Source organism: Podarcis vaucheri (genome assembly GCF_965113315.1).
Source record: "Podarcis vaucheri genome assembly, chromosome: 13".
Classification (NCBI taxonomy): domain Eukaryota; kingdom Metazoa; phylum Chordata; class Lepidosauria; order Squamata; family Lacertidae; genus Podarcis; species Podarcis vaucheri.
In genome coordinates this window covers 1,474,198-1,485,997 of record NC_138751.1, presented here as the reverse complement: position 1 = coordinate 1,485,997, position 11,800 = coordinate 1,474,198, and positions in this window count along the sequence as shown.

Genomic DNA, 11,800 nt, shown 5'->3' with positions numbered 1-11,800 from the left:
ATATATACAATAATAGAATAGCAGAGCTGGAAGGGGAGGGTCATTAGTCTACCCCCCCGTGCAATGCAGGAATATTTGGCCCAGCGTGGGGCCGGAACCCATAACCCAGGAATGGGGAGGTGGGTTGGCTGGGGGTGGGGAGAGAGAGGAAAGAGACCCCAGCCAGGAAGAGCAGGTGATTTCCACCTACCGTATTTTTCGCTCCATAAGACGCACTTTTTTCTTCCTAAAAAGTAAGGGGAAATGTCTGTGAGTCTTGTGGAGCAAATGTGTGGTTCCTGGAGTCGAATTGCCCAGGGGAGAGAAGCAGATCATGCTTCTTTTTTTGAAAGAGGGAAGGGGGTGTTGAAACAAGTCCTCTGATCGGCAAGCGATCGGGAGCGAGATAAGGGAGGCTAGAGGTAAAGGAGGCTGCCTGGGAGGGGGGAGGTAAAAGTCCATGGATCCTCAGGATTTTAGCATTGGGTCACCCCAAATTCACCATCAGATCACATAGCATGTCCGTGACTACAGCCTGCACCAAAAAAATCAGGCACCCACTGTTTTGTGGGGCCGCAATGGTGCAAAAAACGTGGTTACAAAGCACAGATCCACATGGATCCTCAGGATTTTTGCATTGGGTTGTATCCTTTCAGGCCTTTCCCACGGGTCGGGTGTGTATTGCTCCTGTCAGCGAGCCAAGAAAGTTGCGAGAAGGCTGATCAGCTGGATGCGCTGACGGCGGCTAGAAGAAGAAGAAGAAGAGTTCGGATTTGATATCCCGCCTTTCACTCCCCTTCAGGAGTCTCAAAGCAGCTAACATTCTCCTTTCCCTTCCTCCCCCACAACAAACCCTCTGTGAGGTGAGTGGGGCTGAGAGACTTCAGAGAAGTGTGACTGGCCCAAGGTCACCCAGCAGCTGCATGTGGAGGAGCGGAGACGCGAACCCGGTTTCCCAGATTACGTGACTACCGCTCTTAACCACTACACCACACTGGCTAGGTCAACTTTTCCTGAGAAGAGGAGAAAGCTTTGTTCCTTTCAGCTACTTTGTGTTATGCTTTGTGTTATACAGCAGAGCTAACGCATTTTAGGTTTGCATCCTCAAAGAAAGAATTTGGGAAGTCTTGAGGCCTAGTTGGGGTGACTACACACTAATTGGGGTGACCACACAGTCAGGATTTGGGTATCCTGTCCCTTCATCCCCCCCCCTTTTATTTTGGACAGCCTTCTGTCCCAAGGAGGCACTTGCTGATATTCTCGGGCTAGTGCTATAATCTGGGGCCGAACCATTCATGACACCATTTTATGCATCATATTTTGCAAGCATTGCAAGAAGCAAGGTACACAGGAGCAGAAAAGAAGGGAAATTATCAATGGGCCTAGTAGCATCGTTAAAAGTCCTCTAGGTTTGGAAGTCAATCAGTCCACCAGGACATGTCCCATCCGTTCCAAGTAGGGACAGGGACATGGGCCACTTTTTCAATTTCTGCTGCCAAATTTCGAATAGCTTCAGCATGGTCAGAGATGTTAAAGCAACAGGCCCCTCCTGTCAAATTTAACGCAACACAAAACCCGCCCTGTCGCGCCAGGAGAAAATCCATCCCTAAGCGGAGCTGAAGGACTGGGTGGCGATTAACCGGAGGGCTGTGGCTGTGGCCTTGGCGACAATCTCTACTACCGCTTGGAGTCTTATTATGCGGTTTAAATTATAAATTGGCCCCTTGCCCCTGTGATTTTTTCTCCCCGATTCCATGAGGCCGGATCGTAATGGGCAATTTCTGGAGGCCACTGATCCTTTCCCCAATTTTGGGAGCTGCCTCCTGCAACTGCTACTAGGTCAACCGAGCGTCTCCTCCGACGTGGTGCAGTGGCAATCGGCTCATAAATCCACATGGGAGGAATTAAAGAGGCTGGAAGCACACTCCATACCATCCCTTTGGCAGGATATGATAAGCCAGCTTTCCACACACCCAATACACATCATGTTCTTGAGCAGAGATACCACCTCCCCCTTCTGAAGCCCTTGCCAAGTGCGTCAGGAATGTAGTTAGATTACAGCCAGAAAGAGTTCCTAGTGCGGACTCAGTCACGGTTGTCTGGGCTGGGAAGCTGCGATAACAACAGGAGGTCCCCACATACGTCAGATTGCTACTGGCGCCCTCAGACTGGTTCACACACAGCCATCCAGGAATTCGGTGAACCTGGAAAGGGATAGAATGGTTCCATAAAAAAGAATTGTTTCCCAGAGGGCGGAAGCCAAAAATTGGGGCCGTAATTGAGGACTCATTCCGAGGCACAGGGAGACGGGGCATTCCTCCCAAAGCATCTGTAGGTCCCAGAGTGCAGACCGTGCAATTGGTTCGGTTTGCAGAATAAGCCCCCATTTCAGCCATTTGCAGCTGTTTATTATTCGTGTTGTGGGCACCCCACTCCCACATTAGCTGCTTGGTCACCTGAAGTGGCGTGGGCACGCAGACGGCTAGAGGCAGTAAAAATACCCTCATGGCCAAAGCCATAGTCACCCACAGCCCTGTCTGCACCACTTGGGCTCAGGGATCTATTTATTTATTACCTAGTAAGTTCTTTGGGCCAGGGGGAGGCTTTAGGTAATTCCTGGAGGCTCCGGGTGGAGCTCTACTAGGTGGCAAGATAACGAATCGGGCTGGGGCGTAATTCCCTTATTGAATGTCCCACACAAATACCCTCCCCTGAAAGAGTGGCATAAGTCTCGTTCTTGCAGGAGCAACTGAGTGTTCCATTGTGACTGGCAAGGTTTCAAAATCTCATGTTGGAGCAGCTTTTTGATGTGAGCGTGCTGCGTCCCTTCCAGAGTGAAACAGCACCTGGAAAAAAAACTTTGACAAAGTTCCCAGAAAATTTTCACTTGCTTTTTAAGAAGTTACTCTTCAGGTCTTTGCTTAGAGGATCACTTTGCTTAGAGGACCACGCCGGGTTCCTTTTGCTCTCAAGGCTAAGGTGGACGAACAACTGGACGAGCTGATCGCCCAAGGAGTTTTGGAGCCGGTTGACCACGCAAAGTGGGAAACCCCCATCATCACGCCTGTCAAGCTGGACGGGTCAGTGAGAATCTGCACTGACTACAAGTGCACGATCAACAAGGCACTTCAGCAGCACGCTTATCCGGTTCCTGTTGTCCAACACCTGCTGCATTCCCTGGGTGAGGGTAAGGTCTTTGCTAAGCTGGACCTTGCCCAAGCCTATCAACAACTGCCCATCGATGATGCCACTGCTGAAGCCAGACAATCGTCACCCACCGAGGCGCATTCCGTTGCCGCCGGTTGCAGTTCGGGGTGAGTGTGGCTCCTGGCATCTTCCAAAGCCTTATGGAGCATCTCCTGCAAGGGCTTCCGGGCATGGTACTGTATTTTGATGATGTCTTGGTGTCCGCAGACTCACACCAGCAGCTGTTCGAACGCCTCCGTGCTGTACTGACCAGGTTCCAGGAGGCCGGGCTCAAGGTAAAGAGGGAGAAGTGCCAGATTGCCGTTCCACAGGTGGAGTTCCTGGGCTATCTTATCGACGCCTCCGGCCTTCACCTGACCACATCCAAGATCCGCGCTATCCAGCAGGCCCCCATCCCAAAGAACAAGACAGAGTTGCAGGCGTTCCTGGGGCTGCTGAACTTTTATAGCATGTTCCTGCCCCTCAAAGCCACGGTGGCTGAGCCTCTTCACCGACTCCTCAGCACAAAGACGCCTTGGTCCTGGGGTCATCGGGAGACAGCGGCCTTCAACGCGGTCAAGGCTCTCCTTTCATCAGACAGTGTGCTGGTACAGTACAGTGAAGCCAGGCCCCTGGTTCTTGCCTGCGACACCTCACCTTTTGGCATCAGCGTTGTCCTTAGTCACCGTTTTCCAGACGGAAGAGAAGTATCGCTCGACTACTTTTCCAGGACGCTATCTCTGACTGAACTGAATTACAGCCAGCTCGACAGGGAGGCACTGGCTTTTGTGGCTGGAGTGAAGAAGTTCCATGAATACCTCTATGGCAGGACTTTCGACCTCATCACCGACCACAAGCTGCTCCTTGGCCTCCTCGCCGGTGATTGACCAACTCCACCGGTCCTCTCACCGCGCATGCTGCGATGGACTGTTTTCCTGGCTGCCTACCACTACCGGCTCGTCCATCGCCCAGGCAAATCAATGGGCCATGCCGACGCCCTCAGCCATTGCCCTCTTCCAGCATTTGTGGAAGACCAGGCTCCAGGTTCATCGCTCCTCCTGATTGAGGATCTTCCGGCAGCGCCTGTATCGGCTGCCACTGTGGCCTCCGCATCTGCCCAGGATCGCACCATCAGCCGTGTGCTCAACTGGGTGTGGAGGGGGTGGGCACAAGGGCCTTTTGCATCGGAGTTCCAACCGTTCACAACCAGACAACACGAACTCTCGGCTCATCGCAGCTGTCTGCCATTGGAAGACCGCGTCGTGATTCCCCAAAGACTCCGTCAACGCGTCCTGGAGGCTCTGCACGTTGGCCACCCGGGAATCGTCAAAATGAAGGTGTTGGCTCGGTGTTACGTCTGGTGGCCTAACATGGTGTCACGGAAAAATCCCGGGTGCGGAGTTGCCCTGCCACCCAGCTCGTCAGACTAAGTCCGTGGGTCCTAGCGGAGAAAATAAGTTCAGCCGGACGCAGGAGCAAAATGCGGAGACCCAAAGTTTATTGCGCAACAGGTTCAAGATGGGATTGAACCCCAAGAAAGGGGTGACATGAACTTTTAAAAGTTCCCTCCGTGTCCCAGAATACAGTGCATGAAACGTCATGAATACATTATGGGAAGGTTGGGTTTCACAAGTTACATCATGAATATACTTTACACGTCATGAATACATTATGAAAAGGTGGGATTACATTAATTTACATTTCGGATGAGGGAGGGGGGACATGCGGAGCGGGAAATATACATAGATACACATTTATTGAGTACCGGTGGTGGCAAGACAATGGGTCAGAGATATGCATCGTCTGCCACCTAATATTGCCTAGAGGAAAGGTTTGACAAAACGATCTGACAGGATTAAGAAGTTCCTGCCGCTTCAGGGATTATGGAAGTAGGGACAGCATCATGGAGTCCAAGGGGAACTGAGTTGAATGGCACCGAGAGCGAAGAGATCGGAGTTACGGTTGATTTTATATCAATTTTTAAAGATTTCAGTGATTTCTAACCCCTTCTGTACTATAGAGCAAAAGCAGAAACAGAATGGATACATTGTAACAAGATTTTGACAAGCGGAAACAGAATGGATACATTGTAACAGGATTTTGACAGTTTTACGGAGGTCCGTGGTTTCGGATCCATTGTTCTCGCAGTGGGGGGCCGTCAGCGGCTTGTCAGGGGTGAAATGAGGCGTGCCGGAGCTCCCTGAGCTAGCTTCTGCAGGGCGAATGCATGGCTGTGATTGGCTAAAGCGTGGCCATAGGAATAAGCGGGGATACAGGAACACCCGGTCTACTCGTTCTAAGTATGGAGCGCTGTCAGAGCTGCTACCAGGTCCCAGCTCACATAGGACCACGCCACACAGCGTCCACTTTAAAAGAGTCTTTATTGAGTTACAGGTTTCATTTCCGAACTGCAGCGTGCAGCTCTACACCTTCTGCTCTAGGTCGGCGAAGACCCGTCTGAGTCCCCGCCTCTTGCACACCAGCTTAATACCCTAGCCTTGCTCCACCTCCTTCGCCTCTCCCTACGTCTCTGGGTCCTTCTGCCCCCCTGGGCCTCCTCCCTTCTACTCTCCTCTGACGCTGACCCCCCTGATCCTTCTGCCTCCTTGCGGCGGGCTTTAGGACCTGGCTCACTCTCCGGGCTGCTTACTGCTCCAGCTTCCGCTGCATTTGAACTTGGCGCGCGCGCCCAACTCTCTACTTTCCTCTTAACCGTTGCCTCGCTCTCTGAGGAGGGCGTGACCACCCCTGACTCGTGCCCTCCCTCCTGCTGACAGCCTCCGGAACCCGATGCCTGGCTACCTTCCTCCCTGCTGCTCTCAGTCTTGAGCGTGGGTCCCGACTTCCAGCTGCTGCCGCCCTCAGTTATGAGCGTGGGTCCCGACTTCCAGCTGCTGCTCTCTGAATCTCCTCTGTTCCCTTCCTCCTGGGGTGTCCCCCCGGATCCCCCCCTTGCTCTGCTCACTGGGGCTCCCTTTTGGGAGTCCTCTGACTCACTGCTTAGGCTTGGAGATCTCGGGTCGTCATCATCACTCATTCTCCCTTCGGCTTCCTCCCCCTCGCTCTCTGTTTCCACCCTTCTCTGCGTCTCTGCTTCTGAACCCCTGACATCCATCCCCCCCTCGAAGCCCCCCCTTCCCCCCTCCCCGCTGTCAGGTGTGGGTGCTGGGCGCTCCATCATCATGGGAGGGAATGCTGGATACAGGTCGCTCCCCGTGGGTGGCCGCCAACTGAAGACCTCCGAGTCTTCCCCCTCGCGGTCGTCGACGTGGACTTGTTGCTCTTCCATCTCTGTACCGCCGTGCTCGAACCCGAGGTCCTCCCCGAACACGTCCATGTCAGTCTCTGCGTCGGTCGCTCGACCTGGCATCTCCAGCCACTTCCTGCGCCATCGCTCCTCTGGTCGATCGTCCCACCAATACGAGTTGCCTGATGCCGAACCTGCCGGTGAACCTTCTGGGGAACGGGTGCTCCGTGCGGGTTCCCCTTCTGAGTCGAATCCATGGAACGTGCTGGAAGAAAGTGTGGGTGTGAACAACCAGTCGTCGAAGAAGCTCGCTGGCATGGGTTTGTGTGGGAAGAGGGCATGAAACTCGTCCTTGAGCAGGGGTTCCTCCAAAGCGTAGTCTGGTACCCAGCTATTGGCGCTGGCCCGGGTGCCCTCTCTGGCTAAGAGGTATTCGACTCCCTCTTCCCCCCATCTGGAGTCCAAAATCTCCGTGACCTCGTTGATGTGGTCCTGGTGCTTCACCTCCCGCGTCTCCGTCCGTTCCCGGAGCGGACTTGGCGCCGTCCCTGGCTCCTGGAACCTGTGAGGTGCCTTGTAGGGAGTGAGCACCGACCTGTGGAACACCGGATGCATTCTGGAACCCTCCGGCAGCGCCAGTCGGAAGGCTACCGGGTTGATCTGCGCTTCGACTTGGTACGGACCGATCTGCTTGTGCCCCAACTTCTTCTTGGCAAGCGACCTGGTCGGCACTGCGTGGGCTGCCAACCAGACCCAGTCTCCCACTTGGATCACTTCGCCAACCCGCCTGTGCTTGTCAGCTTGCACCTTGTAGGCGTGCTTAGCTAGCTCCAGCTGCCGTCTGAGTTGATCGTGGACCGCCTGCAGCTCTGACGCGAACGCGTCCGCCGTCTGTGGTTCTCCTTCCCCCACTCTCTCCAGTCCCGGGAAGGTTCTGGGATTCCTCCCATTGTTGGCAAAGAACGGCGTCACTCCTGTGGACACGTGCTTCGTGTTGTTGTAAGCGAACTCGGCTAGCGGCAGGTAATCCACCCACGTCGCAGGCTGTTGATTGGCATAGCATCTCAGGTACTGCTGCATGATGGCATTGACCCTCTCTGCTTGCCCGTTGGTCTGCGGGTGTCTTGCTGATGCCAGATTGACCTTGACATTTAGAAAACCCATCAGCTTCTGCCAGAACGACGAGATGAACTGGCGTCCGCGGTCGGACAGGATAGACCGTGGCAGGCCATGCACTTTGAACACGTGATCTATGAACAGTTTGGCGGTTTGTTCCGCCGTGGCCACCTTCGCACACGGAATGAAATGTGCCATCTTGGTGAACAAGTCCACCACCACTAGCACAGCTGTCTTGCCTCTCGAGCTGGGTAAATCCGTCACAAAGTCCAGGGCCACCCTCTCCCACGGTTCAAACGGTGTTTGCAGCGGTTCTAACAGTCCCGCCGGTGGTCTGTGTACCGGCTTGGCCCTCTGGCAGGTGTCGCACCTCGCGACGTAGTCCGCGACCTCTCCTCTCAGCCTGGGCCACCAGAAGTCTCTCGCGACTAATTCCATCGTTTTCTCTGTGCCAAAGTGACCGGCCGTGGGTGCGTCGTGCAACTGTTGCAGTACCTTGGCGCGAAGGTCGTCTCCTGGTACATAGACAGCCCCTTTGCGTAGGAGCAAGCCGTCCCGCACCTGGAACTCGTCCGTGGTAGCCGTGCCTCTGAGCAGTTCCGCCATCTTGTCTTGCGCGAATGAGTCGTCCCGCAATGCACGTCGCACCGCATCCAGGTCTACTGTAGCTGAGGCACACGCCCACGCCGTCGGTGCGAAGATGTGCATGGCCGCCGCTGGCGTCACCTCTTCTAGGTATTGCGGTTTTCGGGACAGTGCATCCGCCATGATGTTGGTGTCGCCTGGGACGTACTCTATTCGGAAATTGAAGTCAGCAAAGAACTCCGCCCAACGTATCTGCCTCTGGTTCAGGAACTGAGCCGTGCGCCAGTGCTCCAGATTCTTGTGGTCCGTGCAGACCTGCACCGTGTGCTTGGCGCCGATTAGGAAGTGCCTCCACGCCTTGAAAGCTGCATGAATGGCCAGCAACTCCCTGTCCCAGATGGTGTAGTTCTGCTCCGACTTGCTGAGCTTTCTGGAGTAGAACGCTCCCGGCCGCCACACCCCCTGCGGGTCTCGCTGCAGCAGGACAGCTCCCACGGCTCTGTCTGACGCGTCTGTCTCTACCCTCAACGGTTTACTGGGGTCGATATGCAGCAGTTGCTTCTCCGATGCGAAGAGATGCTTGAGCGCTTGAAAGGACTGTTCCGCCTGCTCCGTCCAGATGAATTTCTTTTTTTTGGAGCTGAGCGTGTCCGTAATTGCTGCCGTCTGCATCGCGAACCCCTTGATAAACTTGCGATAGAAGTTGGCGAAGCCGACAAACCGCTGGACCTCCTTCCGGTTGCGCGGGCTTTTCCAATCCAATACCGCACGAACCTTGGTGCTGTCCATGGCTATCCCCTTGTCCGACAACTTGTATCCCAGGAAATCCACCTCCGTCGTGTCGAACTGGCACTTCTCCAGCTTGGCGTACAGTCTATGTTGTTGCAACCTGCTGAGCACCTCCCTCACGTCTCGGTCGTGAGCTTGCTGCGAGTCAGAGAAAATCAGGATGTCATCCAGGAAGCAGACGCATGTCTTGTAGAGGAGTCCCTCCAACACGTGATGCATAAAAGCTTGAAAACAGTGAGAGCCATTTTGTAATCCAAAGGGCATAACTCTGTATTCGTAGGTGCCCAGCGGTGTGAACATGGCCGTCTTCCACTCATCGCCCTCCCGCATGCGGATGAGATTGTACGCCCCTCGCAGGTCCAACTTGGTGAACACGCGTCCCTTGCGCACCGTCGCGAGGAGGTCGTCAATCCTGGGCATGGGGTAATCAGACGGTTTGGTCATCTGGTTCAAAAGGCGGTAGTCCACAACTAGTCTTTTTTGGGGCGTGTCTTTCTTTTTCACGAAGAAAACGGGACTGCCCCCCACTGCCTTGGACTCTCTGATGAAGCCACGCTCCAGATTATGCTCGATGAACTGTTTGAGTTCCTGCATTTCATCTTCAGACATGGAGTATAGCCGCCCCTTCGGCAGCGTCGCCCCCGGTAGGAGGTCAATCTTGCAGTCATATGGCCGGTGAGGGGGTAGCTTGTCCGCCTCCTTCTCGCAGAAGACCTCCAAAAAGCTCGCGTATTTGTGGGGGACCGCTTGCAACGTTCCCAACTGCAGTTGTGATTCCTCCTCCTCTCCCTCCCGTCGGGGCAGGATGCAGTGTTCTGCGCAATAAGAGGAGCCGAAGATCAGTTGTCTCTGGTACCAAGCCAGTGTCGGACTGTGCCTGTCCAGCCAACTCATGCCCAACACAATGGGCGTGTCCGACAGTTGGGTGACATTAAAACTGATGACTTCCCTGTGGTTGCCAAGGCGCATCACCATCGGTGGCGTCTGCTTCACCACCTGCCCCCCTAGCAACTCTCTGCCATCCACTGTGACGACTTGCAGGGGCAGAGTGGCAGGCAATAGCTGTATAGCGTGCTGCTCTACAAAGCTCTGCGCTATAAAGTCTGCGTTGCTTCCAGAATCCACAGAAAGCGGCACTTCGATAGTGACGCCGTCGGGTAGCTGGAGAGATGCTGTGAGCTGCACTACTGGTTTGGGTGGGAGGGGATCCGTGGGTTGCAAGATTGCTGGGGACTGCTTCACAGATGCGTCTGGCTGGGCCCCAGTGCCTCCGTCTCCAGCCAGACATCGTCGTTTCCCTGCTGTGGTTCTCCTTGCTGCGTTGCTGCAGTCACCATTGCTGAGGCTGCAGTGTGCTTGTGGAGCCTCCGGGGACACTCCTTCGCCAAATGGCCTGGATCCTCGCAGATGTAACACTTCCTGTTCCCTCTAGGAGGCTTCGCTTTCCCTGCTGCCGGTGCTAGGGCTCTGGCTGCTGACTGAGCCCTTGCACCTCCAACCTCCATCGGTTCCCCTCCCCCTCCTGGCGGAGGTGTGGATTGCGCACGCGCTGCTTCCCTCGGAACGAAAGAGAAACTTCTCGCTGCTTCGCGCCCTCCACGTCCTTCATCTCTGCACCATGGACGTTCTTCCAGCCTCACCCCCACAGTCAGCGCCCTTTGGACCACCTCCTGCGTGCTTCGGGGCCTCTCCCCCCTTGCAATTTCATCCTTAACCGCTGAACTTAGACCCTCCCAGAAGAGGTCTCTGACAGGAGGCGAATCCCGATCCCATTCTAAAGCACTGACCAGCGCAAAAAATCGGGCGTGATACTGCCGGACGCTCGCCCTCCCTTGTTTTAGTCCATGAATCTCCCGTCTGGCAAGATCCACATCAATAGTAGACAAAAAACACGCATCCATCGCTTTGATAAAGGCATCTGCATTCTGAAGCGCCGGATCTTTATCCCTCCACAAATTGCGCAGCCAGGCTTTGGCATCCCCATGCAAATGGGACAATATGAACCCCACCTTCTCTTCCTCATCTCTAAAGTCTTTTGCCAGCAGTTGCAGTGCGCACATTACGTCTGCTCTAAAATTAGGGTACTGTTGCAAAGTCCCATCGAAGTGAGCCACAAGCCCTCCTGCTCTCCGTGCCAATCCCACGCCCTCCGGTCTGGGTCCCGGTTGCCCTTGCTTAACAAGCATTTCAAACCTGGCGTGTAGGTCTCTGTAGGCGGCTGTAGTCTCCTCCTCCCGTTTCTTGGAAGCCAATACCTCTGAGGACAACTGGGTCACTGCCTCTTGCAGCGCGGAGATCCTCTGTTCTTCCGTCATCTTGCTAACCTTTGTGAGCTCGCTTACAGACACCCCTCTTCCTCCCCTAGCGGCTTCTGCTCCCGCTGCGAGGTTTCAGGTTTCTGAAGCTTTGATGAGACGGGTCTTACTGTCAGAGCTGCTACCAGGTCCCAGCTCACATAGGACCACGCCACACAGCGTCCACTTTAAAAGAGTCTTTATTGAGTTACAGGTTTCATTTCCGAACTGCAGCGTGCAGCTCTACACCTTCTGCTCTAGGTCGGCGAAGACCCGTCTGAGTCCCCGCCTCTTGCACACCAGCTTAATACCCTAGCCTTGCTCCACCTCCTTCGCCTCTCCCTACGTCTCTGGGTCCTTCTGCCCCCCTGGGCCTCCTCCCTTCTACTCTCCTCTGACGCTGACCCCCCTGATCCTTCTGCCTCCTTGCGGCGGGCTTTAGGACCTGGCTCACTCTCCGGGCTGCTTACTGCTCCAGCTTCCGCTGCATTTGAACTTGGCGCGCGCGCCCAACTCTCTACTTTCCTCTTAACCGTTGCCTCGCTCTCTGAGGAGGGCGTGACCACCCCTGACTCGTGCCCTCCCTCCTGCTGACAGCCTCCGG